Source organism: Theropithecus gelada, chromosome 8 (genome assembly GCF_003255815.1).
Source record: "Theropithecus gelada isolate Dixy chromosome 8, Tgel_1.0, whole genome shotgun sequence".
Taxonomy (NCBI): Eukaryota; Metazoa; Chordata; class Mammalia; order Primates; family Cercopithecidae; genus Theropithecus; species Theropithecus gelada.
In genome coordinates, this window is record NC_037676.1 from 50790654 (window position 1) to 50816274 (window position 25621).

The 25621-nt window shown below is 46.3% G+C and overlaps 1 protein-coding gene across 1 annotated transcript in view; it reads right to left on the bottom strand.

The window, feature by feature from the left end:
- Window positions 1-7460: 7460 nt before the first annotated feature.
- The window catches only part of EFCAB1 (EF-hand calcium binding domain 1), a 37876-nt gene continuing 19715 nt past the window's right edge, over window positions 7461-25621 (bottom strand). The window contains exons 7-8 of the mRNA XM_025394375.1: window positions 17105-17110; window positions 7461-7494 (exon numbers count right to left, since the gene is read on the bottom strand). The gene's annotated coding sequence lies outside the window, so the exon portion shown is untranslated. The remainder of the gene's footprint in view (window positions 7495-17104; window positions 17111-25621) is intronic.

The following is a 25621-nucleotide window of genomic DNA, read 5'->3' on the forward strand; positions in this document are numbered from 1 at the left end:
CAGACCACTAGCAAGACTAATAAAGAAGAAAAGAGAGAGGAATCAAATCGACGCAATTAAAAATGATAAAGGGGATATCACCACCGACCCCACAGAAATACAAACTACCATCAGAGAATACTATAAACACCTCTACGCAAATAACCTGGAAAACCTAGAAGAAATGGATAATTTCCTGGACACTTCCACTCTTCCAAGACTAAACCAGGAAGAAGTTGAATCCCTGAATAGACCAATAGTAGGCTCTGAAATTGAGGCAATAATTAATAGCCTACCAACCAAAAAAAGTCCAGGACCAGATGGATTCACAGCTGAATTCTACCAGAGGTATAAGGAGGAGTTGGTACCATTCCTTCTGAAACTATTCCAATCAATAGAAAAAGAGGGAATCCTCCCTAACTCATTTTATGAGGCCAACATCATCCTGATACCAAAGCCTGGCAGAGATACAACAAAAAAGGAGAATTTTAGACCAATATCCCTGATGAACATCGATGCAAAAATCCTCAATAAAATACTGGCAAACCGGATTCAACAACACATCAAAAAGCTTATCCACCATGATCAAGTGGGCTTCATCCCTGGGATGCAAGGCTGGTTCAACATTCGCAAATCAATAAACATAATCCAGCATATAAACAGAACCAAAGACAAGAACCACATGATTATCTCAATAGATGCAGAAAAGGCTTTTGACAAAATTCAACAGCCCTTCATGCTAAAAACGCTCAATAAATTCGGTATTGATGGAACGTACCTCAAAATAATAAGAGCTATTTATGACAAACCCACAGCCAATATCATACTGAATGGGCAAAAACTGGAAAAATTCCCTTTGAAAACTGGCACAAGACAGGGATGCCCTCTCTCTCCACTCCTATTCAACATAGTGTTGGAAGTTCTGGCTAGGGCAATTAGGCAAGAGAAAGAAATCAGGGGTATTCAGTTAGGAAAAGAAGAAGTCAAATTGTCCCTGTTTGCAGATGACATGATTGTATATTTAGAAAACCCCATTGTCTCAGCCCAAAATCTCCTTAAGCTGATAAGCAACTTCAGCAAAGTCTCAGGATACAAAATTAATGTGCAAAAATCACAAGCATTCTTATACACCAATAACAGACAAACACAGAGCCAAATCATGAATGAACTTCCATTCACAGTTGCTTCAAAGAGAATAAAATACCTAGGAATCCAACTTACAAGGGATGTAAAGGACCTCTTCAAGGAGAACTACAAACCACTGCTCAGTGAAATAAAAGAAGACACAAACAAATGGAAGAGCATACCATGCTCATGGATAGGAAGAATCAATATTGTGAAAATGGCCATACTGCCCAAGGTAATTTATAGATTCAATGCCATCCCCATCAAGCTACCAATGAGTTTCTTCACAGAATTGGAAAAAACTGCTTTAAAGTTCATATGGAACCAAAAAAGAGCCCGCATCTCCAAGACAATCCTAAGTCAAAAGAACAAAGCTGGAGGCATCACGCTACCTGACTTCAAACTATACTACAAGGCTACAGTAACCAAAACAGCATGGTACTGGTACCAAAACAGAGATATAGACCAATGGAACAGAACAGAGTCCTCAGAAATAATACCACACATCTACAGCCATCTGATCTTTGACAAACCTGAGAGAAACAAGAAATGGGGAAAGGATTCCCTATTTAATAAATGGTGCTGGGAAAATTGGCTAGCCATAAGTAGAAAGCTGAAACTGGATCCTTTCCTTACTCCTTATACGAAAATTAATTCAAGATGGATTAGAGACTTAAATGTTAGACCTAATACCATAAAAATCCTAGAGGAAAACCTAGGTAGTACCATTCAAGACATAGGCATGGGCAAAGACTTCATGTCTAAAACACCAAAAGCAACGGCAGCAAAAGCTAAAATTGACAAATGGGATCTAATTAAACTAAAGAGCTTCTGCACAGCAAAAGAAACTACCATCAGAGTGAACAGGCAACCTACAGAATGGGAGAAAATTTTTGCAATCTACTCATCTGACAAAGGGCTAATATCCAGAACCTACAAAGAACTCCAACAAATTTACAAGAAAAAAACAAACAACCCCATCAAAAAGTGGGTAAAGGATATGAACAGACATTTCTCAAAAGAAGACATTCATACAGCCAACAGACATATGAAAAAATGCTCATCATCACTGGCCATCAGAGAAATGCAAATCAAAACCACAATGAGATACCATCTCACACCAGTTAGAATGGCGATCATTAAAAAGTCAGGAAACAACAGGTGCTGGAGAGGATGTGGAGAAATAGGAACACTTTTACACTGTTGGTGGGATTGTAAACTAGTTCAACCATTATGGAAAACAGTATGGCGATTCCTCAAGGATCTAGAACTAGATGTACCATATGACCCAGCCATCCCATTACTGGGTATATACCCAAAGGATTATAAATTATGCTGCTATAAAGACACATGCACACGTATGTTTATTGCAGCACTATTCACAATAGCAAAGACTTGGAATCAACCCAAATGTCCATCAGTGACAGATTGGATTAAGAAAATGTGGCACATATACACCATGGAATACTATGCAGCCATAAAAAAGGATGAGTTTGCGTCCTTTGTAGGGACATGGATGCAGCTGGAAACCATCATTCTTAGCAAACTATCACAAGAACAGAAAACCAAACACCGCATGTTCTCACTCATAGGTGGGAACTGAACAATGAGATCACTTGGACTCAGGAAGGGGAACATCACACACCGGGGCCTATCATGGGGAGGGGGGAGGGGGGAGGGATTGCATTGGGAGTTATACCTGATGTAAATGACGAGTTGATGGGTGCAGCAGACCAACATGGCACAAGTATACATATGTAACAAACCTGCACGTTATGCACATGTACCCTACAACTTAAAGTATAATAATAATAAATAAATTAAAAAAAAAAAAAAGAAAAAAAAAAAAGTTGTAACTTTTAAAAATTTTTTTGGTGAAATATTCACAATGGCTCCCAACAAGATATGTTGTGTGTATTTTTTTCAAGGAATTACCTTAGAAACTCATATTGCTTCTGGTGACTCTTATTGTATCAATGTAAATATACATATTGCAATAATGAGAAAATTCATTGAACTAATTACTAATAGTTCATATTGGGGATTATATATTGACAAAACTGCAATAATGAGACAACTCATTGACCTAATTACTAATGGTAATATTGGGGATTATATATTGACAATAATGCAATAATGAGACAAATCTTTGACCCAATTACCAATAGTACATATCAGGGATTATATATTGATTCTATATTCAGTGAACATAGAATTACATTAAACATAGACTGCAAATTCCATGAGGGTAAGGACTGACTCCTTTAAGTTCTTGTAAAATATCACGTATATATATATTTGGTAATGCATTTAAAATTATTATAGTCTATCATGATAATGTGTAATCCGGATTTAAGCCACTTAACACAGGTAAAATTAATCATGAGGCCAATATAAAAAATATCTCACCTGGGCAACATAAAGAGACATTATCTCTACAAAAAAATTAAAAAATTAGCTGGGTGTGATGGCACGCACCTGTCCTCTCAACTACTGGTGAGGCTGAGACAGAAGGATGGCTTGAGCCCAGGGGGCTGAGGCTGCAGTGAGCTGTGATCAAGCTATGATGCACTCCAGCCTGGACTACAGAGTGAGATCCTGTTTCAAAAAAGAAAAATGTAGAATTTTGACTGAGTGTTGGCACATAGTGATTACTGAGTAATTACTCAATGAATGAATGTAGATAGGAAAAGAATACACAATATATTAAATCTTTGAGTCTCTGGTCTACTTTAAGATTTGCTAGGAGGTTGTCTAATTATTCAAGTGAAATTAACACAAAGTAGTTCTTTCAGTACCCACTTCTTTCTGTTCTGCTTCCTTATAAGATGTTTGCTACTTTATTAGGAATTAGGATGGTCGTGAGTGTCGGGAGTACAAATGCCCCAGGTGCTTGGCGTGCAGGAAGTGTAGGATGATGAATAGATAGTGTTCAAAGTGGATGAACTCCAATAATGATCTGCTGGAGGAGATAGAAAGGGGAGCCCTGTCTCTGGAGCAGAGACTTTGCCTCAGACCTAGTCAGTCCCCTTGCAGATGCAATCTGGGGCCAGGACTGCGTGTGTGTGGGGTGAGCCCTGTGCGCTGGGGTGGGGCAGCCCCTCCTCCAGCCTGTGCCACCTTGTCACTGCTCTGCAGCCGGCCTGCGCAGGCTCATCTGTGCAGGTGTGGCCTGCAGTCAAATTTAAGCAAAACAGGTGCCCACTTTTCTTTTTTTAAAAAAGAGAAATAGCTTTGACCCTAACTTTTTCTTTTGGTGGGCTACTTGTATTTACAAAATTGGATTTCCCCAGCGGGGTGGGATGCACTGGTCTGTGGTGGCATGGGTGCCGCTGGTGTTCAGTGTGGGTTCTCGTCGGGCTGTTAGCCTGTTAGGAAGGTTTGGGACTCCAGCAGTTGTGCAGATGGCAGAATCCCCTCTGACCTAGGCTGCAGAAGCAACGGCAGAGCAGAGCAGGTGCTGTCACTTGGCTTTATGATCCCCTGCCAAAAAGACACAGGTAGCCCTGTGTACAGAAAACACAGCTAATGAATTCAGGAGGAGACTGGGCCCAGTCCTCCTTGGCACTCTTAAACCTGCAGCATCAATCACTGTGAAAAGCTGGCTTGCTCAGTTCCCATGCTGTAAGCAGAGTTCCCAGATCTCCTCCACTCCAGTGAGTCCTGTAGTTCGCTTTTATTGTTCTGTCTATACAGGAAATACATAACCCATTTATGGTAACAGGAGGTGAAGCTTGGAATCTTTCACAGGAACAGGTTCCCATTCTAGAACAAGTGACTGCTGGAAAATGATCCTGATAGTTTACCCCTTCATGCCCTCCCCTCAGCTAGAAACAAAACACTCCATGGAAACAAACAAAATCATCACACATGCATACCCACACTAGCACCAGGGACACATGCCGGGCCATGACAATTCTGCAGTGCCCATTTCACAGGGTGGTTGATATATTTCAACAAATGTCATTAAATCGCTATGGCTTTTGAGGGGATCTGATAAAAAGGAAGTTAGATTATTTAAACTCTGGCCAAACATAATAATTAACTAAGCCTTTCTATGAAAAACAGCATAAAAACGGGGTAAGTGTCTAAGGGAACCAAAACAGTATCAGAAAAAATGCTTTTAAGACATGTTGGACTAATAATATTAAACATGATACAAAGAATAGCTGAACACTTGATACTGCTCTAAGTACCTAACATACTGACGGAAAAGTACTTATTTGCTCCTCCAGAGTCAACATCATCATCCCAAGTGGGAGACCAGAGTCTGTAATCTCAGAGAGACTGAGATGCTGCCCTTCAGTGTGATGTGAGAGATGCGTGTTGGGGACATAGCAGTGATAGCCTCAGTTTCCCTATATTTGTAGAAGAGCAATAAAGGCCCATGCACCTCACCAGTGTAGAAGAGGAACTGGAAGGGAGGGAGGGAGGGCCTTCCAGCCATGGGGAGCTGCCTGAGCAAGGTTTCTCGCTCTGCCAGGCTAAGGAGGGCAGGCCAGGCAGCTGTCGCTCACATGCTCTGGCCTGCATATTTGGGAGGGGAAGAGCACCTCCTTGCCAATGCGCTGCAGAGTGCTCAGCCACGAGAATTGCCACAAAGCCTACAGAGCATGTGTCTTTGGAAGCATCAGGCTGGAGCTTTGACACACAAAAGAATGTTGGAAAGCCAAGTGGCCCTTGCCGAGGTTTTAGAGCTGGGTTTTATCAAAGGCTTACCTGCCACACTACTCATAAGGAGCTCCAGGTGTCTGGGGCTCACCTGAAGCCACCTGTGATTTCTGTAGGGCCGTGTTGGGAGTTATGGGTAAATGTCTACTCCAGCTCTTGGGTAGGCTTACTTTGAACAAATGTTCTTGCATTGTAAACATTAGTCATAGGAAAGTGAGACTTCAGTGTTCTCTGTAGGTTTGTCTTCTCCTGAGGAAGTGGATGCCACGTGTCATTTTGCAGATGAATCAAGTGCAGGAGGTAAAATAACTCCCTGAGGTTCCCTGATCTTAGGGTCCTTCCATTCATCATTCTTTTTCTTTCCCTTGGAAAACTGATTTGCATAGAAATGAGAAGTTTACTCTCTTGCTTTTGGATCTGTTGCATGATCCCAAAGAAAATAAATGCCTTACTTGATATTTCAACATTAAACTTTACAATCTGGAGAATTTTTCTTCCAGCACCTTGTCCTGGGTAGTTGAGTATAACGGCCCCTATGTTTTGACCAGGAACTGAAATGAACCCCATCCAGGGCTTGCTTGGATGTGGAAACCTTTCAGACTCATGGGAGGAGCAGAAATCCTCGTGCTGCACTCCCCCACGGAGCAGAAGCCACAATCTGTGGGGAGTCATGGAGAGGAGGAAGTTGAACTTGAGTGTGCTCTGAAAATAAGACTTTGTGTGGTAGAGTGTGGGCCAGCAGCCTGAGTAAGGCATGTCCCAGGTAGAGAGCTCAGGATGACTAGGTGTCTTCCCTCAATGCCACAAGGAAGTGAGTTTGCTCCCAGACTCTCCTAGGACCTCAGTCTTAAGAGCGATCAGAGCTGCCTGTTAACCAGTCTGAATACAAAAAGTGAAAAAGTATTGCCTTCAACTGGAAAAGAAGGGCTCCTTTGAAGGAGCTGCTGCAGAGAGGTCATTGGAGGAAATCTCAGCATCCCTCACGTCCCCCTCTCCCTGTAGTTGGAAACCATGAGAGGCCTTTCATGTTAGGTCAGAGGCTTCCCCACAGCCCCTTTCCCTTGTCTTGGAATGTCTGTGTGAGGGCGTGGCTGGCAGAGTGAGAGGAGTGGGTGCTGGACCTGGCATGCGGACTCTGGGTTGTGACTCAGGCCCAGGTAAGGTGGGTGCAGAGGGGAGTGGTGGGGATGCGGGGTCCTGACAGAGGTTGGGAGGCACAGGGTGTGGGTGCTGCTTGTCTCCCCAGCTTCTCCACTGCACTGTGTGTCTGGGTCTGTGATTACCGGAGGCAACTCGCAACAGGTCCAGACTCGCCTGTGTGCATAGCACTGAGGGTAATGACAACACCTCCGCGTGTGCAGGTGCCTGTTGGAGACGCAGAACTCCACAGCAGCAGGTGAGCCAATGCTGCAACCTGCTAAACATCGTTGCTGCAGAGCACCAGGGCCCAGAGTGCACACGGCTCTCAGGCTCCGTGAAAAGCTTGCAGTGAGCTTAGCCACTGAAAAGTCACTATGAAGATGGAAAGCAAAATGAAAACCAAGTCCTTGGTACCCTATGTTTATCTGTCTCTAAGAGAACATCCTCGGGTTTATTTATGATGTGAGTACTTCATAAGAAAAGTAGTATAAAATAGAAAATAATGTGTTGATGTCCTATATAAGTGAATCTACTCAATACAATGTATAAAGCATATGCTTCTACAGAAATGTCTTTGTACTTAGAAATGACACTTTAGTTAACTTCTTAGCCAATCCTTGGACATTTGAGTATAAAACAAAATGAAAGTGGTTCCAGCCAGCACCCAGAGGCCCGGGGAGGTTTGCACTGCGTGCTCTGCGAGGGCCAGGTGTCCTTCATCACAGTGGCAGCGTGTATGGCACAGCACAGCCTGCAACTGCAGAACCAGATCTCACCATGGCTGTTCCCCATTTACAGTTCATGCCAAAATCTAGGTCACTTGAGTTCTCAAGTGACTTCTTAATCAGAGAGTACATGGATACGGCTTATTTTAATATTTTTCTTTAATCCTATTTAGTTTTGTGTACTTATGGCATTATTCTGAGAAGGAAGTTTGTAGGTTTCATAAGAGCCAACATGGTTCATGCACAAAGACAGGCCAAGAACCCCCAAACATGCTATCGGAAGGGCAGCCAGGGTCCCCAGGGTTGACACTAATCCCTTCCCCTCTTCAGGCCACTGCCTCCCCCAACCCCGGGACACCTCAGGCCTGGCACTTAGGCCCACAGCAGAGGGCATGTTCCTCCACTTCATCCTGCCCCAAGACTGGCCTCTCCCTGGGAATACTGACAATGGAAAATGTTTTCTTCTGCCAAGGGAATCCCGTGGCCCTCACAGGAGTGTGGGTTTGGCCTTGGGTCTGAACAGATGGCCGCATGACTGCTTGCGGTCATGCCGCTCAGAGGCTGAGCGCTAGTCTGCAGGAATAGTGGGGGTGGGGTCTACACACCAAGCCCTGGTGGGCTGCGTTGGATGGGGCATTGTCGTCCTCAGTCTGTCTTCAAGGAGGCTGTAAAAGAACTGTGGCTCAATCTCATCCATGGCTACAGAGCTGCATGCAGAAGCCAAAGGTGCCTGGTTTTGCCTTAGTGTTTTTCATGTAGAAAGAGATAAGTACATTCATTTAGAAGAAACTCACCAGGAAAAGCAAGCACGGTTTGACTTTGTAGGAGCGTGAGCTGGATGGGAGGAGAGGCAGTGGTTGGGTGGAGGAGGGGGTGACTGTTTTGCTCAGAGCCTCCTTCAGTTCAATTAGTCTGTCTTCCATCTTCACCTGCACCTGTAGACACCGCTTCCTGGACCTGTTCTGTGCAGAAGCTGAGTGAGGTACTGTAGCGAGCGCTGGGTCCAAAAGCCTGTGTGCTGACTCTAGACCCACTCCTCAGCCCCAGGAAAACCAGGATTCTAGCACAACACATACCCTCATTCTTCTCAGTACTGCACCCACCAGCGAGCTGCAAGGCCCGGGAACTGTTGGCCCTGTTTTCCTGTCTCCAGGACTAGCCTTTGATTTATGAGGTGTCCCCTGTCTCCCCCGATTCTGACCTCCCAGGATGGCATTTGGTGATTTCTTGATATTCTCTTGCTTTGGCATTAAAATATGGATGGGAGTGTCATTTCCAGATCTTTTCCAGACCTGTGCAATTCTTTCCATTCTTCGTAACAGGCCATGACCCACCTTCCTCTGTTTCAGCCACAAAGCTAGCCATGCCTGTGTGTGCACTGCTGCTTCTCATTGTTAATATTTTAACTGTTATTTAAAAAAAAAATTTCTTTTAAACTGTGTGTGTGTGGTTTTAAAAACTGATGCACTTCCAGAGCTCTCAACTTCTTCAGTCTTTCTGAGGTCCATGTTCCTTTTCTTCAGCTGGGAAGCAAATGCTTGACTTAATCCCTTCCCAGGTTTTCTTCTACAACTCCACATGGAAAAAAAGCAACACACTGAGCCGGAAATGCCTCACCCAGGAGGATTTGCTGCCAGGCTGCATGGAGGGGCGTCCTTAGAACCCGGGCAGCCTTCACCTCTCCATTCCCGTCGCTCCCACGCAAGTCTTCCTTGGATGGCAGGTTGGGGCATTGTTCAAAGAAAGTCCCTGCTAACGAACAGAAGATGGCTTCCCTCATTATTATGGCAGATTTCCCCCTCACTTTTTTCTTTTGTAAAATGGAGAACTCTTCACACTACAATTTTTATGGGAGATATTCCTTCTACCTTGGGTGGATGTGTGAAAAGCAGCCAGAGGAAAATATAATTAAAGAACAGGGTGGCAAAAATCTTGGTCAAGCGAAATATTTCCTGAGAGCCCTGTCTCTTCTTTCCAGGTCTCCAGTTTCCGGGCAGGTTGCATGGGAGAAAGGGAGGTGTGTTTGTGCATGCAGAGGAAAGAGAACAAAGCCCAAGGGACCTGACTTCCAGGAAATCCCTGCTGTGGCTGGTGCAAAGGAAAAATAACCCCTGTTCTCCTCTCAACTTAGATTTTTTTTTTTTTTGGTTTTAGTTTACAGAAGTCTAAATATTAAGCAGTTTCGTGGTGATAATGATGCAGTCACTTTTTAGATAAATTCTTTGAACTTTTTAAAGCCCTTTGTGTTTTCCTAATAGTTACTCATAGAAGGGCTGGGATAGGAAAAATGCAGGCAGGCCAGCGCCTGCTCCTGAATGCCCGTTTGAGCAATCGTATACCCTACAAATTCGGCTCGTCACTTTTTTTTTCCCTGGTGGTGGCGGCAAGAAGTTGGACAGGTTTCTGGGTACATCTCGTCCTGTGGTGAAATGAATGATTTCCTTTCAGCCTTGTATGTTTGAAATGGGTTCCTGACACGGTGTCTGCCCTGATGGGAGCTGCTTGTCTGTATGAAGACAGCCAGCAGGACACAGAGGGTTCCGGGCAGCTGGGGTCACTCCGCTCCTAGCAGGCTTGCCTGCACCTCCCTCACCTGGGGGCCCTGGAGGGAGGGGCTCACGCGGCCCCCTTCCCTCCAGATGTCTCAGGTCAACTCTGGTCTCTGATGTCCTGGGCCATGTGCTGCGTGGTCCTGGCAGGAGCTGCTGTCGTGTCTGAAGTGTCCCTGTGGCTGGGGCTGGCAGGCAAAGGGCCAAGAGATGTTATCTTTATAATGTCTGCCGTCATCTCTGCTGTGTGGGAACTAATGACTGCGTTTGAATAATTAGGCCTTTGCACTGTAGCACAACAAAAGCCAGCATTGCTCCATTAAAGCAAACATAATTATTGTAGCTCACACATTCAGAGCGCCTTTCATCCCTCCAGAAACTGCAGAGTCGGGAGGATCTGAGTCTCTTGCTCAGGTCCCATGGAGCTGGTCCACTGGGTGCAGTGTGGGCATCAGGGCAGTCTGTCTTTTTGTCTCCTCTGTGCTTCCTGAGCACTCATGGCAGACCTCTGCTTTGGCCTTCTGCACACTTCCATTTGGTCCCATAGGCTGTTGTCTCTTGGGCCCAGCGCTGCATCTTGCTCACATTCATTTCCCTTAGGCAGATATCGGGGCTGAAGTCTCCTGACCTCTCTGTGCCTCAGTCTATTAATCTGATAATCACCACATCTGCCCCATCAACTTCCAGGATGGTTGTAAACATCCAATGAAGTCATAGATATAAAAGTGATTTGCAAAGTATAAAAATGCCACACAAATAATAAAAATCTTACCGTTACTCAGGTTAGGGCATGGATACTATTTAACCAGTCACCAGTCCTGGGACTCAGCATGTGGCCCTTCCACTGACAGCTTTTGGAAATTAGGCTTCATTTTCATGGTGGTCAGGATAACCCTAAAGACTGATGGTCATGTTCACTAGAAACTCTGGCCTTCAGCTTCCTGGGAGATGTTTCCTTTCTTTCAGTGATCAGTGTGTTCTTTTCATTAGCCAATTAATCAATATTTTTGAAACACCTATATCAAATAAGACACTGTGCTAGTCAATGTTGCAATATGAACATGTGTGAGGGCAGTGGTTAATACAAATCTCTCAAGTCTCCTATCTGAAAAAGTTGTGCCAAATTGGTGATAAAGACAAAGATGGCTCTGGATTTGGAGAAGGGAATTCCTTCATCCCTCTCTTATTTTCAAGTTCTGTTTTTTTTTTTTTTTTTTTTTGATGAATCTAAGGTTGGGGATGTGTCATGGAAGAAGTGGAAGTTGACGTACACCTTCAAAGAGGGATGCACTCTTAGTCGACAAAGGAAAGATAGACTTGTAACATCATTCATTGAGAGTTCAGATGGGAATCATATTTTGGAATTTGCCCTAAGACACCCAGCCACCCATTGCTTTCCTGGGTGGCACACCTCTCACAACGGATGGGTGAGAATCCTGCAGGCTGTCAGTTGTAAGAAAACCCAAGATTAATCTGACATAGTCTTTAAGGAGCAGTGATTGCATTGTGGGCGAAAGGGGAAATATGGGTAAATTCTTCATACCAACTTCTGAATGGAGATGTGTTGGGTTCTCCCATTTGAATTTCAAGCCTGTAGAGGACACACATGGGTTTGGTTTTCTTTACTTAGCAATCTTCCTGGAGTGCTCTAACTTTCCAAGGATCCAGCTCTCTAGCTTCTGCAAAGCCCTCCTCTTTACAGACCCGCCCCAGGCGGTTTGTAGAGTCTTCACACACGGCGGGGAGCTTAACTGTCATGTATTGACATGGAAATTGCAGGTAAGTGAGATCTATTTTGTCCCTTGAGGAGTTTATATTTTGTAGAGTATAAAGATACACTAACAGGAAATTGCACTTTACAGGGCCAAGTACAGCAGTAGGGTAACTGGGGAGTGTGCTAACCCTACTAAGGGAACACAGCACACCAAGAGCCACCAGAGAGAGTTTCTGGGAAAAGACAACACCAGGAACATGTCTGGTGCATGAGAGGGAGTCACTCAGATGGAGAAAAGGCACAAGGAATGCCCAGAAGGGAGGAGGGAAAGAGGCCAGTGCAGGCTGGAAAACTGGGATAAAACGTCAGTACTGAGGTAGGTAGTGGGGGCGATTATGACATGGAAGACAAAGTGCAGTTTGGGAGGAAGAAATTGAGGAGATGGTGTTCAAGGTTTAAAATAATGAAGATTCAGATTGTGGAGGGGAACTCATTCCAAAGGTGGCCAGGTCCATGGGGTGCATGCTTTCTGAGAGGCCATGGCACTGTAAGGCTCCCACAGATGGTTTGCTACAGGACATTTGTCATTTGCAAAGGAAGAGCTGAATTCTGGGGATGTATGGGGAAATTTCTGAGATTCTAGCATCACAAGTTTGAGCTGAGCACGCTCTTCATTTGTCATCAGTTTAATGCGGGCTTATTATATACTAGAAAAAGGCACTATGGAGAATGTGAGTCCCAGGCTTCATGACATCAAAGTCGATAGTAAGAGTGATGCTCTCCCAGGCTGTAAGAGATGCCTGGACAATGCATTCAGGGTGGTAAGACTTCTTGGCAGAGGCTGGAAGGGCTTCACAGGGGAGGGAGAGCAGAAATTTGCCAGGCAGAAGGGAGAAAAAGGGAAGGAAGTCCATTCCTGCAAGAGGCACGGAGGTGTGGGCGCATGGACAGGCCTAGGGTTGCAGCATCGTGGCAAAGGTGACTTAAAGGATCTCCAGAAATCCATTGTCTTTCAGAGAGTTGTAGTGTGTGCCAAGAACCTGAACAGCCTTTCAGAAGCACCAAGTTGCCCTAACACCCTCTCCTAACCTCCTGACCAGCTCAGAACCTATCCTGTCTAAGAATAACAGTGCCTGCTGAGGAAGGGAGAGAGTTTCTCAGTCAGTGTAACGTTTACCGTATAATTTCCTATCCTGTTGACCTGCACATCTGCCTCCTTTGAAAGTTATGGTTTTGTGGTTAGCCGAGTGCTAAAAACCTATAGGTTTCAAACCCCTCATCAACTTTACCAGGAGGCTGAAGATGAACAGAATCATCACCCTAGTGAAATCCTTCAGTTACCTGTGCCTACAGGGGCCCATCTTAGGAATCATAGAATATCTCATAGCTTAATTTTTAAGTTTCACATGATGCTTATTTCTTAATGCATTGTCACAGTTTGTTATAACCTTATCAATATAATAATCTATTTAAATCAAACCAAACTTATGATACACTTCAGTTAGATAGTCTGTTTACTTTAGTTCCATTTTTTGGAGGATATATTCAAAGTAATAAAATTCCACACGCAGAGTTCAAATAAAGGCATTGAATCAGCCCTTGCTGTTCTCCAGGCAAAGACATGCTTATTCCAGTAACTTTGCCAGGTGTGCGAGTGTCTGTGGTTAACTCCCTTTTGTTCTCCAAGGGTCTTGCTTTATCACCCAGCCTGGAGTGCAGTGTTACAACCTTGGCTTACTGCAGCCACGACCTCTTAGGCTCAGTGATCCTCCCACCTCAGCCTCCCTGGTAGCTGGGACTATAGGCGAGCACCACTGCGCCCGGCTAATTTTTGCATTTTTTTGTGACACAGGGTTTCACCATGTTGCCCAGGCCGGTCCTGAACTCATGGTCTCAAGCAATCCTCCAGCCTTGGTCTCCCAAAGTACTGGTATCACAGGTGTGAGCCAGCACACCCAGCCTACAGGGGCATTTTTAATACCAAATGAAACACGACCAAAAGGAATGGGCTGCTACCGCAGCTACGCATGGATGAGTAGAATGGAGACATCCATTTCTGTTCTTGGTTTCACACAGCACATCAAAAACTGTCAGAGGTGTAGGCCGTGGAGAGCTGCTGAGCCCTGCAATTTATATTTGTCGGGTGTACAATGGCGTCACATCCGCTTTCTTGAAAAACAACATTGCCTTGAGCACACACACTCCATTGACATCCAGGTCAAAATAAGTTTTCCACTAATGCTGTACCGTGGGGTTCGATCCTTCACTCATTCAGCAAATATTGACTGAGTGCCCACTACCATGTGGGAAGACAGCACTGAAGAGGACTGACTAGGGCCATGTTTTCATGGATTTACATTCTATAGAAGGGAAAAAGAGAGAAACATAAACAGAAAAAATGCAGCAGGGTATGGCATCAGGGGTGCGTGATTGAGGCCAGCCATGCGCAGTCCGCTCTGTGGGCAATGGGTCAGACCCGGTTCTCCCTGTGACCACACTGACGTGGCTTGTCATAGCAAACTGCGGTGATGGCACTGTTAGTGTCACATTTATCTTCTAAAGTGTTGCGAGCTTAACATGTCTTCCTTTTTTCCCACAAAATAATGGAGGGAAATACTAAATACCGGCCAAGGACTGAAGCCTGTTGCAGACAGTGAGGACTGGATCTGAAGGTGTGTAGGGCTCCCCATCTAACTTTCCCAGACATCAGGAGAGAGGGGTACCCTCCTGGGGGAAGAGGAGCTGCCCCAGGACTGGCAGAGGAGTCCCTACCCCGCCTCCTCTGGCACAGGGTCAACCAGCGCACACCAGCCCCTTGGGATCACCCCACCTCCTCCCACTGCCCCTCACTTGGAAACCACCCCATGTGTCATCAAAGCCACCAGAGCAGGAGACTCCACACACCACTCCCTCCCTCTCATCACCTCCCAATGCACACCACCATCTTGCAGCCAGACAATGAGCATAGGACAGCTATTCAGAAAAGCGCGTGGCTTGGGAGGCTCAGGACATGTCCTGACGGCACCTGCAGGTTTTCTTTTCCTGGGGCCGCGGGCACTGGCGGTGCTGCACCTGCCGCGGGCCAGCGCCCTGCCTGTCAGCCGCATACCTGGGCGCTGGTGCAGGCCCTGGCCTGCTCTACATCCTGCCCTGCTGCGATTCTGTCTCCCCACTGCACCACCTCTCAGTAGACTGTGGAGCAAGGCTGTTCCTCCCAGACCTGCCATTTGATTTTCTAGAATCCTGTGGCCATGAAAGGAGAGAAAAACACCGCCCTTTTTGCCTCTCCCTCCCGGCCGCAGGCCAGGGCGAGACCTTGCTTGCCTTCATTCAATCTGTTGTCAATTTCTTTCCTTATTATGGTGTTTCAAGACCATAATAAACCCATCTCACATATGTGGGCTCATGCTGTGTTTATACTAGTGGGTATCTCGGAAGAGAGGTGAGACCCATCGTTTGGTGAAACAGGCATTTGTTGACATGAGAAGGCCAGTGTTCATCAGAAACAACTTGTAAGCTTTTTGTAAAACCAAAGGCTGTGTGCTACTGGATCTTGAAAAATTTATATAATCTTTTAAAGCTGTAAGAGATGTCTGCAGAGATGAGCCTGTTCAGAGAGACAGGGAGAGGCAGACTCAGAAGTAAGTGGCAGCAAACAACTCCTGAGCAGGGGCCTGGCTGAGAGCAGAGGAGGGGTATCCCTGCGGGTGCGGGAGGCCCGTCCTCTGCCCCGGGAGCTGCGTCTGGCTTGCAAGGCTGGACTCCAGGGTCTGCAGTTTTCGCACCCCTGTGATTTGTTCCTCGGTGCTGGAACAATGAGGAAGTTTTGCTATTAGTGGTGGAGCAGGTGCCACTGACTTTGTGACCACAGCAGTGATTGAAATACTCCAAGTATTCTCCAGTGACAGGAGTGAAAAATCTCATTTTCTGCTTTATTGGACCTCTTCACACAGGCTGTGCATTTCATGTAGGGTACGAGAATGCTCTGTCCACTGCACAGGTGACAGGCGGTTAAGTGACCATCGTCTAGTCAGTGGATGTCTGGTGGCAAAGGGAGGGAGGCGGTGACAGTGCACTTTAGCGGGGAGGGCGCTCGAGTTTCATCCATGTAGACTAATGTCCTCTCACCTGACAAACCGCGAGGGCCCAGAATTCTGTGTGAGTGGCTGAGGCCCCATAACAGGGGCAGTGTGGAGCAAAACAGGCAGGAGGGAGGCAGAAATAAACAAGGGGATGTGTGTTAGGGGGAGGAATGTTTTCTTCAGGTACTAAGTGGCAGCATGAGGTACACAGCAAGCCATAAATTACAGAGGAAGGGGCCACGCCGTGTAGCACCCATGCTGGGGCGTTGGCGTGCAGATGTGAGAACACATGGGGGGTGGTCTGGCAGGTCCTGGGCCCTCCCCGTGCTGCCCCTGAACTTTCTAGTCAGAGACCCATGTGTGGCAGTGCACGTGTGGGTGAAAGGTGGTGAGGAGGCCTCTGTCCACTTGATGTGCACAGTGGGGATAAATCTCCTTTTAATATTAGATGTACTGACAGGCCTTCCGAAGCAGATCAGTCTTCTCTTCCCAGCCAGCAAACCCACTCAGCCCTCCAGGACTGCTGCAGAGGGATGCTGAGGAAGGTGGTCTGCCTTACTGCTGGCAGGGCCCATCCATGTTCTTCCTCATTGTGACTGGCCACTTTATTTCTAGCTGCCAAAAAGAGCATTTGCTTTACTTTCCTTGCTTTCTGCTCATGCTCATCCAGCTTGATGCTGTCCATCAAAGGGCAATTCTAGGTGCTACTAGATGGGCTTGTATAGTGAGTGCTACTGTGGTTCTATATTCGCACTCTTTCTTGATTGTTTATAAGGAACCAACTTAGTATGACTACATAGAGTTTGTGTGGCTTAGGGGACTACGGCATTACTTTTCTACCCTCTCAGCTGTCAGCATCAGCCAGCTGGTCTGCTCACCTGTGCCTGCCCACCTGGGTCTGCCCACCTGGGTCTGCTCACCTGGGTCTGCTCATCTGGGTCTGCTCACCTGCACCTGCCCACGTGCACCTGCTGCCATCAGAGCCGAGAGCAGGGCTGCTTTTGTAGGTCAGCCTTCAGGAGCCAGTGGGCAGGAGCAACCTGTGGCCTGAGGCTGTCGTCAAAGGCCTGAAGGCAAATCTGCTGCTCATGATCTCAGGACTGTCCAGCTCACCTTTACCATGAACTCCATTTTCCCATAACCCTCCATGATGTGACTGGAATAGTCATAGGGTGAGTAGAAAATCATGTGCATTAATCTAGAGGCTTCCTCAGCAGGACATGCAAGTAAATGCAAAACCAAGTGAAGCTGAGGATATGGGAGATCCAGAGAGGAAGTCTCACTGCGTGCGTGAGCTCATGCATGCATGTACGTGTGCATGGAGGAATACACAACACACATGCATGCACACACAACCCGAACTTAAGACTAGATAACAAAGTGCTCTAAAACTCACATAGTAATAGGTTTCAGTTGGGTTGTTAGTAACAGGTATAGGAAAAGATTTCTTCACAGTAAACTGTGAGTTTAGGGGCACTGTTTTCCTAAAGAGAACACCCCTGGATGCTCAGCCAACAAGGATACTGATTTGACCAAGAGTCAGCATTCTGTGGAAGTAGACACTGCATTCGTAGCTTGGCAGTTTTGCAGGGAAGGTATTTGTGTATTATACAATGAGGAATCTCTTAATCACCTACTTGTGGCAGCTGAACTGCACCTTGGCTCCTGCCAGGCCTGCCCACTTAGGACGCGGATCTCTGGAGGAATTCCAGTCCTGCCCTGGAATAACTGCAGGTGGGCTGGCAGCCAGCAGCACGCACTGAACGTTGCCTGAACACTGGGAGGTGTGACCCAGGTGGCATGCAGGATCAGCATGGCTGTTCTCGAGAGTGTGACACTGAACAGGAGAACACAGCAATGCATACAGACTTTTGCATTATGTCATAATCACGAGAGTTGGCAAGTACTGAACATCTCCTATGTGCTGGCCACTACTCTAGGTGCTTTCAGTCTATTCACCTAAATCTTCCCCACTCTGCATGGCAGGTGTTCTGAGGAAACCCCCACCCCCCAAAGACTGTGTAAAGTGAAGCACTGAGTGCTCCAGGCACCCAGGGTGCAGTCCCACCTCGCCGCCTCCTCTGCGTGTAGGGTGCACTCAGGGGCATGGTGGGTCCTGGAGGAGGGATCCCCGGCATGGCGCTGAGTTCTTGCTCAGTGGCCCAAGCAGAGGTGTACTTGCTCCATCCAGGGGGATCAGCTGTGAGAGCTGGGCTCAGAGCACACGGCAGGGTGCAGGGCTCAGAGCACACGGCAGGGTGCAGGGCTCAGAGCCCCTTTCCAGGGGGCTGCAGCAGTGGCCCTCTGAGGCTGGAGAAGGAAGGAAGGGCTTGGGTCCACCTCTAGCTGGGGATCAGTACTCCTGTCCCTGGGTCTAGGTGGGAATCACTGCTCCTGTCCCTGGGTCTAGCAGGGAATCACTGCTCCTGTCCCTGGGTCTAGCTGGGAGCACTGCTTCTCTCCTGGGGTCTAGCCAGGAGCACTACTCTTGTCCCTGGGTCTAGCTGGGGAGCAGCTTTTCCCTGGATCTAGCTGGGAGCACTACACCTGTCCCTGGATCTAGCTGGGGAGCAGTGCTCCTTTCCCTGGGTCTAGCCAGGGAGCATTGCTCCTTTCCCTGGGCCCAGCCGGAAGCACTGCCCTGCCTTCATGCCTGCCTCCTTGCTCCTTGGCTGCAGTCAGTACGACAACTGCCACAACACAGAGTTAACTTTCCACAAAGGCAAAATGCCCTTCTATTCCCCACTCCCCTAAGATGTATGCCAGCCCTTTCTGAGGAGGGTGGGAGATCCCCTTGATCAGGTATTCAGAGCTGGCAAAAGACAAGTGGCTGCATTGCATTCTCCTGCATCCAGCTGAACATGATAATTGCTTATTTTTAGAACTGCCTCTGGTGACAGGTCATGAGCAGGCTGAGAGGTAACTCCACAGAGAAGCTCCGGAGCACCCACAGTGTGTGCTAACCCATGTGCGCTCATGGGACGTGCAGGGACTCAGGCAGCATTTGGAAATTCTTGGGACCATGAGCACTGAACTGAAATGCTTAGACCCACTGTGCTGCAGATGGCTGAAGGTGGACAGAGGAGAGTCCCGGGCATGTAAGGACAGTAGGTCATACTCACAGGGGTGCTCCGCAGCCAACAGACTGCCCACGTCCATGCAGCCTGGGAGAGAGGGCAGGGAGGCGCGCTCTCCTGGGGGAACAGGAGCAGCCCCGGGACTGGCAGGGGAGCCCCCACCCTCGCTCCTCTGGCACAGGCTCAGCCAGCCCACAACAGCCCCCCAGGATCCCCAGTGCCTGCCCCACCTCCTCCCACTGCTCCTCTCTCTGAAGCCGCCCCTGTGTGTCATCAAAGCCACCGGAGCAGGAGACTCCACACACCACTCCCTCCCTCTCGTCCCCTCCCAATGCACACCATCATCTTGCAGCCAGACAATGAGCATAGGACAGCTATTCAGAAAAGCGCGTGGCTTGGGAGGCTCAGGACATGTCCTGACGGCACCTGCAGGTTTTCTTTTCCTGGGGCCGCGGGCACTGGCGGTGCTGCACCTGCCGCGGGCCAGCGCCCTGCCTGTCAGCCGCATACCTGGGCGCTGGTGCAGGCCCTGGCCTGCTCTACATCCTGCCCTGCTGCGATTCTGTCTCCCCACTGCACCACCTCTCAGTAGACTCTGTGGAGCAAGGCTGTTCCTCCCAGACCTGCCATTTGATTTTCTAGCATTCTGTGGCCATGAAAGAAGAGAAAAACACCAATCCCTTAACTCTCTGCTTACCTGTTTCCTTTTATAAAAAAATTCATGGCATGAAAACTTTTTTCTCCACTCAGTTAATCTTTTTGTTTTTCCACCTCCCCCTCGCCCCCCTCCGTGGTTTTGTTTTCCTCGTCCTTTTTTCCTTTCCCCTCCTCTTCCTCCTCCTTTCGTTTTCAAGACAGCAAACAGCAACTCTGTTCTTCTAGACTGAGTGCTCCGTGCAGGTAGGGGCAGGACCGCTTCTGCGCAGCGCTGTCCTTGTCTGGGATGGGGTCTGCCGGCGCTGACTGCAGGGGCTGCACACATGACGCACACATCCCACGGCATAACCGCCAGGGTCCCTGGAAATACGGAGGGTGCACCCACTTCCTGGTTAGCGACTAACTTGAATTCCTGGGGCTGCTATGCTCTTTTCTGTGTTTACATGGATCAAAATACAGTACCAAGTAATGAGAGATATGAAGAGGGAAGCAGCTTGCCTTGCACTTGGTCAGATTCACACTATCCCAATTAAGAACACAGAAAGTGGACCACGGCATGAATTTGGCTTGTTGGAGCTCTCGTAACTTGGATGTAAGTTCATGTTTATCTAATGGGATTTTAGACTTTTATGTCTTCATACAAATCATATCTCATTAATTTCCCTTTGATATTTTAGCACGTTAGAGCCAGCATAACAAACACATTAAATCTTGCATGTGGTTAATCAGAATCCTAGACGTGAGCAGTGTGATGCCAATTGCTTTAGAATTAGTGAACTCTTGATGGGATGAGAGAGAAACTCTACTGCATGTGGTAAACGGGATACACTACGGTTTGTATGTCTGTATGTTCTGAGTGTGTTGTGAGGGAGATGTGTATGTGTCTGTGTGTGTGTGTGTGGAGGGGGGAGGTAGTTGCACTAATGCTGACTCCAAGAGGGTGTAGCATTCAGGAGCATTCTCGTGATGTTTACACCAGCACTTTACCCGACTTTCATGAAATTCGGTTTTCTAAATTCAATTATTAAAGATATTTTAGAAATATCCTACAACTTCCTTATACTAGTAAGAGACTTAAGCAATGCCATGCGGGTTCCCCATTTCTAGACTTTTGATGCCCATACTTAATCATTACACATGAGCACCTATGAAGAACCTAAGCACGCTCCAAGATAGGGCACACATGTCACTGTCCTGACACACCTACCATAATCGATGCATTCAGATCATACTTACAGTTTGTTCAAAGGGGGAAACAGCTTCCCTCTTTGCAACATGATGTAACAGACATTATCTCATTCAATCCTGCCTTACAGAAACCCTGTGAGGTAGAGGCAGAGAGAGCAGGTGTTATTCCCATTTTACATAAATGTAATTTGTGGAGTAATTCATAACCTATAAATAGGGTGACAATACATCGTGCTTTGCCTGGGACAATCCCAGATTACATTGTGCTTATGTAACTATGAGCATCTCCTTTCATGACAGCATCCCATTTGGGATGATAAATGCCATGGTTCCTACCAATCTATAATCACTTTTCACTTGTATCAGACTTTCAAAGTTCATGTGACCTGTGCCATGCCAGGTGGTATCTTGTGACAGTAAGAGGCAGTCAGGGCTAGAACACGGGTAAGGGCCTGGGTTGCAGGTCAGATCTGGTGCAAATCCCAGCTCTACCATGTCCCAGCTGTCTATCCTTGGGCTAGGGACTGGCACCTGAAAAGCACCACATTATAATTTATGATGTTTGCCACTTCATCTCATGATCCCTTATCATTGGCATCTTCTTCTTCTCTAGGTAGAAGCCTTTCCCTGACATCATCCAAGATGGCTCAAAGAAGCATTCCTTGTCCCTCTCTAGTTGAGGAGTCCGGCTTCCACCATTCTCCTCACAAACAGGCGGTGGTCTCCACCTCTCCTCCCTCTTAGCATAGTCTGTTGACACTCCTCTCACTCTGCCTCCCTTGGTGCCAACAGAGTTTTCCAGCCTAGTGACCACTCCATGTTCTCCACTACATCTGAACTCTTGGTAACGCCAGGTCCCAGCCTAATGTCCAGATTCTTACTAGCACCAAATATGAAAGGCATTACATCCAAGCCGGAAACTCCCACTAAAGAAAGCAAATCCCAAGGTATGTTCAGATGAGAAGAGTGGATAGGAGAGGAATCGATGATCTCAGAATACATGTACACCACATAGCAACTCTGCCTGCAGCCACGAGGGTCCGTTGGGAGATTCTGGAGCTGGAGACACTCACTCACTCCACAGGAGTAAGTGGAGGATATGTGGCGAGAAAGGATTTGCTTTAGACAAAGGTCTTCAGCATTAGAACTAGATAAGGTTCTTGGCTTTTGCCCTTTTCCAGGTGAGACACATCGGAGGTTCCTGATTTTCTTAAATCCAGTTTGTAGGTTGAAAATAGTAAGTAGTGTTTACTTCTTAGGATAATTGGGAGAAATTAGTGAGATAATGCATGTAAAATGCTTAGCCCGATATTTGGAACAAAAGCGCTCATTGGATTTTTGTATCATGTATTATTAAGATTATGGGGATCTTAAAAATTTCATTTATTCCATTTTCTGACTTTATCATGTTTCTGAAGGATTCATGAAGGAAGACATGACTAAATGGTTTTAATTAACCTCCCAGACTTCCCAGTGCTTTTGGGCTAATTATTTCTGCTGGGAGGCAGTTACTCAGGCTCTAAATGCCACTCACAGAAGATTCCTAAATCCTTCCACTTACTTCCACACTGTTCTCTGTCTTCGGGCTGTGTGGCTCCGAGTGGTGGTGTCCTCCCTCAGGGAACAGGCTGCTCAGGTACCCTTCATCCACATGAGGCCTTGGAAAGGCAGATGGGAGGTGGACAGGTGCAGCTCAGGCTAGGAGAAGGCAGCCTGGGTTTCAGCCAGTGTATCCAAATGTCCTCCATGCTGACAAGATCTCACCCCAGGGACCTCTGTGGGCCTAGCTGGGACCACATAATAGGGGCAGTGTGGAGCAAAACGGAAAAGAAGGAAGTAAAAAGAAATGAGAGAATGTGTGTTTTAGGCGGAGAATATTTTCTTGATGGGTTAGGTAGGAAGCTTGAGGTCCACAGAAAGCCACAAATGACCAAGTGGTGGAGCTGGGTTAGTGAGCTGCTGCCCGGGCAGTGATGCCGATAAAGGTACTTCAAATTCTGACATGTGCCCAGCCTCACTGAGGATGCCTTCATTAGATTTCCTGCCTTTTTTACTTTCCCATGAAACTGAGCAAGTTTGGCCGGATACGGTGGCTCACACCTGTAATCCCAGCACTTTGGGAGACCAAGGAGGGCAGATCACGAGGTCAGGAGTTTGAGACCTGCCTGACCAACATGGTGAAATCCTGCCTGTACTAAAAATACAAAAAATTAACCGGACATGGTGGTGCGTGTCTGTAATCTCAACTACTCAGGAGGCTAAGGCAGGAGAATCTCTTGAACCCGGGAAGCGGAGGTTGCAGTGAGCCGAGATCATGCCACTGCACTCCAGCCTGGGCGACAGAGTGAGACTCCTCTGTCTAAAAAGAGAAAGAAAGAAAGAGAGAAAGAGAGAAAGAGAGAAAGAGAGAAAGAGAGATAGAGAGATAGAGAGAAAGAGAGAAAGAGAGAAAGAAAGAAAGAAAGAAAGAAAGAAAGAAAGAAAGAAAGAAAGAAAGAAAGAGAAACTGAGCAAGTTTACTTGAGATATATCTGTGAGAAGTGTGCTTTGATTTACTTGCTACGTGTTTGGGAGGGCTTCTCCCTCAATGGCAACTTAGACTGGAAAACACTGCAAGACACCATCTGCCTCAATCTCTGACAGACAGGGCAGTCACTCCATCAGAAAATGCAGATCTATTACTTTTGCCTCTTTTGGAAATATAACCATACCATCCTCACAACTTGCTAAATTGTAATTTGTATATATGTGGGTTAAATTTCTATTTTATTATGTATCTTTTGTAGTCTATGTCTAATGCAGTTCACAATCCTCCCTTGGTCGCACTTGGTGAGATTGGTGAGAACTAACCACTAGCTGTGAACGACTGGGTGAGCGTCAGAGGTGACTCTGGGAGGAAATGGCCCCCTGAGATAAGACACAGGGTCAGGAAAAGCATAGGAGCTACAGAGCAGCTCAAAGGAACTTTCTCCAGATGGTTGTCTTCATAGTTTCAAAGTAATTGATTTGAATCCCCTTTAACAACCTTCTTTAATACAAATGATACAACTTTGTGACGGGAGGCAGGAGAGGTGATATTACCATGAATCCAAGCAGTGACAGGTGACGACACAAGTGGCACATGGAATTATCACTTTACATGGTGAATGGGGTTAGGGCAGGGATAACTGACTTAGACTATATTAACCCTCATGGTGTTGCACAAAGTAGGAACTTAGTGAGTGTTTTGGATGATTTTATGGTGCAAGCAATTGCAGGCCTGGTTTCTTACAAGTGCAGTCTTGTACACAGAGATATTTGCAGGTTAAGAATGCAGGACTACCAGTTTTCAGTGGTGGTTTTAAAATCCTTCAGTTAAAAAAAAAGCACTTAATTGTTTCCCAAATAGAATCTCTCCATGCTGCTTGCGAGGTGATGTCTACCTCTCCTAAAGGAGCCTAGCCTGGCTTTCTGGTACTCCACATGGCGTGCTGGGAGGAGAAGGGGAAGCCAATGAGAGGAGCCAGTTAGAGGAAGACTATCACTAATCCCCCAAATTATAACTGCTCATCCACATTCTTAACCCAGCCCCCTGCAAACCCAGGCAAAGACCAAGGTCAGCCAGTTTGGCTGTACTTAGAGGGGAGAAAAGTCAGGCCAAAGCCTAGCAGTGTGGAGGTGAGGGCATAGAATGGGCAAGAGGGGAGAGACAACTCTTCCTTTAAGCTACCTCAAGGGTACTCAGATACCCTTACTATGTGGTGAGTGAATTTTCAGCGTTACAATCATTTCTGAGTTGGTACAGTAGTGAAATTAAGAGAATCCATCAATCTAGATATAGCAGCACAAGGAAGTGATTTGGCAGTTTATGATGAACAGCAGAGGAGACGTGTTCTAGATATATTGAGAGGTTCTTGGACAGAGCTTATGAATTCTTAGAGTCAAGTGCCATGATCATCTTAGGCCGGATTAAAATTATTTAGGATTTTTCTTGTTGTTAACATCTTTTAGGTTTAAATAATGGCAAGTAATAAAAGAGGCTTATTCATAGGGAGGTCAGTATACACTCAACATACAGTAAAAAGTTTAGGTACAGATGTCTAAGATTAGTACTTTAAATGATAAATTAAAATCATGCTCATGATGGTCCGTGATACTGGTAAGGAAATTAAAAGAATGTATATTGCAGGGAAAGGGAGTCTCATACATTGGGGATGACAGTTCAGTTGGAAGCCTTTCCTGATGAGTGATCTGGCAACATGTGCTAGAAATCTCAGAATTATGCAGAGACTCTAATCCAATAATTCTACTTTTACAAACTTACTCTAAGAAAGTAAGCACTGCATTATGTGAAAAGGTTTATCTATAGGAGGTGTTCAGTATTAGAATTATTTATAACAGCAAAAATGTGGAAACATCTGACATGTCAATGGCAGGAAAGTGGTTTAATAAAGTCAGTCATGATGGAATACCAGGCAGCCATTACAAATCAAGCTACAGACAAATAATGACCTCAAAAAGATTGACAAAATAGTAGTACAACAAGACAAAAGCGCATTTTCAATATGATCGTCTGAAAAATATAGTATTCTCTTTGCAAAAATGTAGGTGTACTTACAAATGCATTATAAAAGTTTGGAAGGATTTACACCAGAATATTAACCAATATTTTCATGTTATTTTAAATAACTTCCTAAATATCTGAAATACTCTTCAGGGAACCTAAATTACTTTG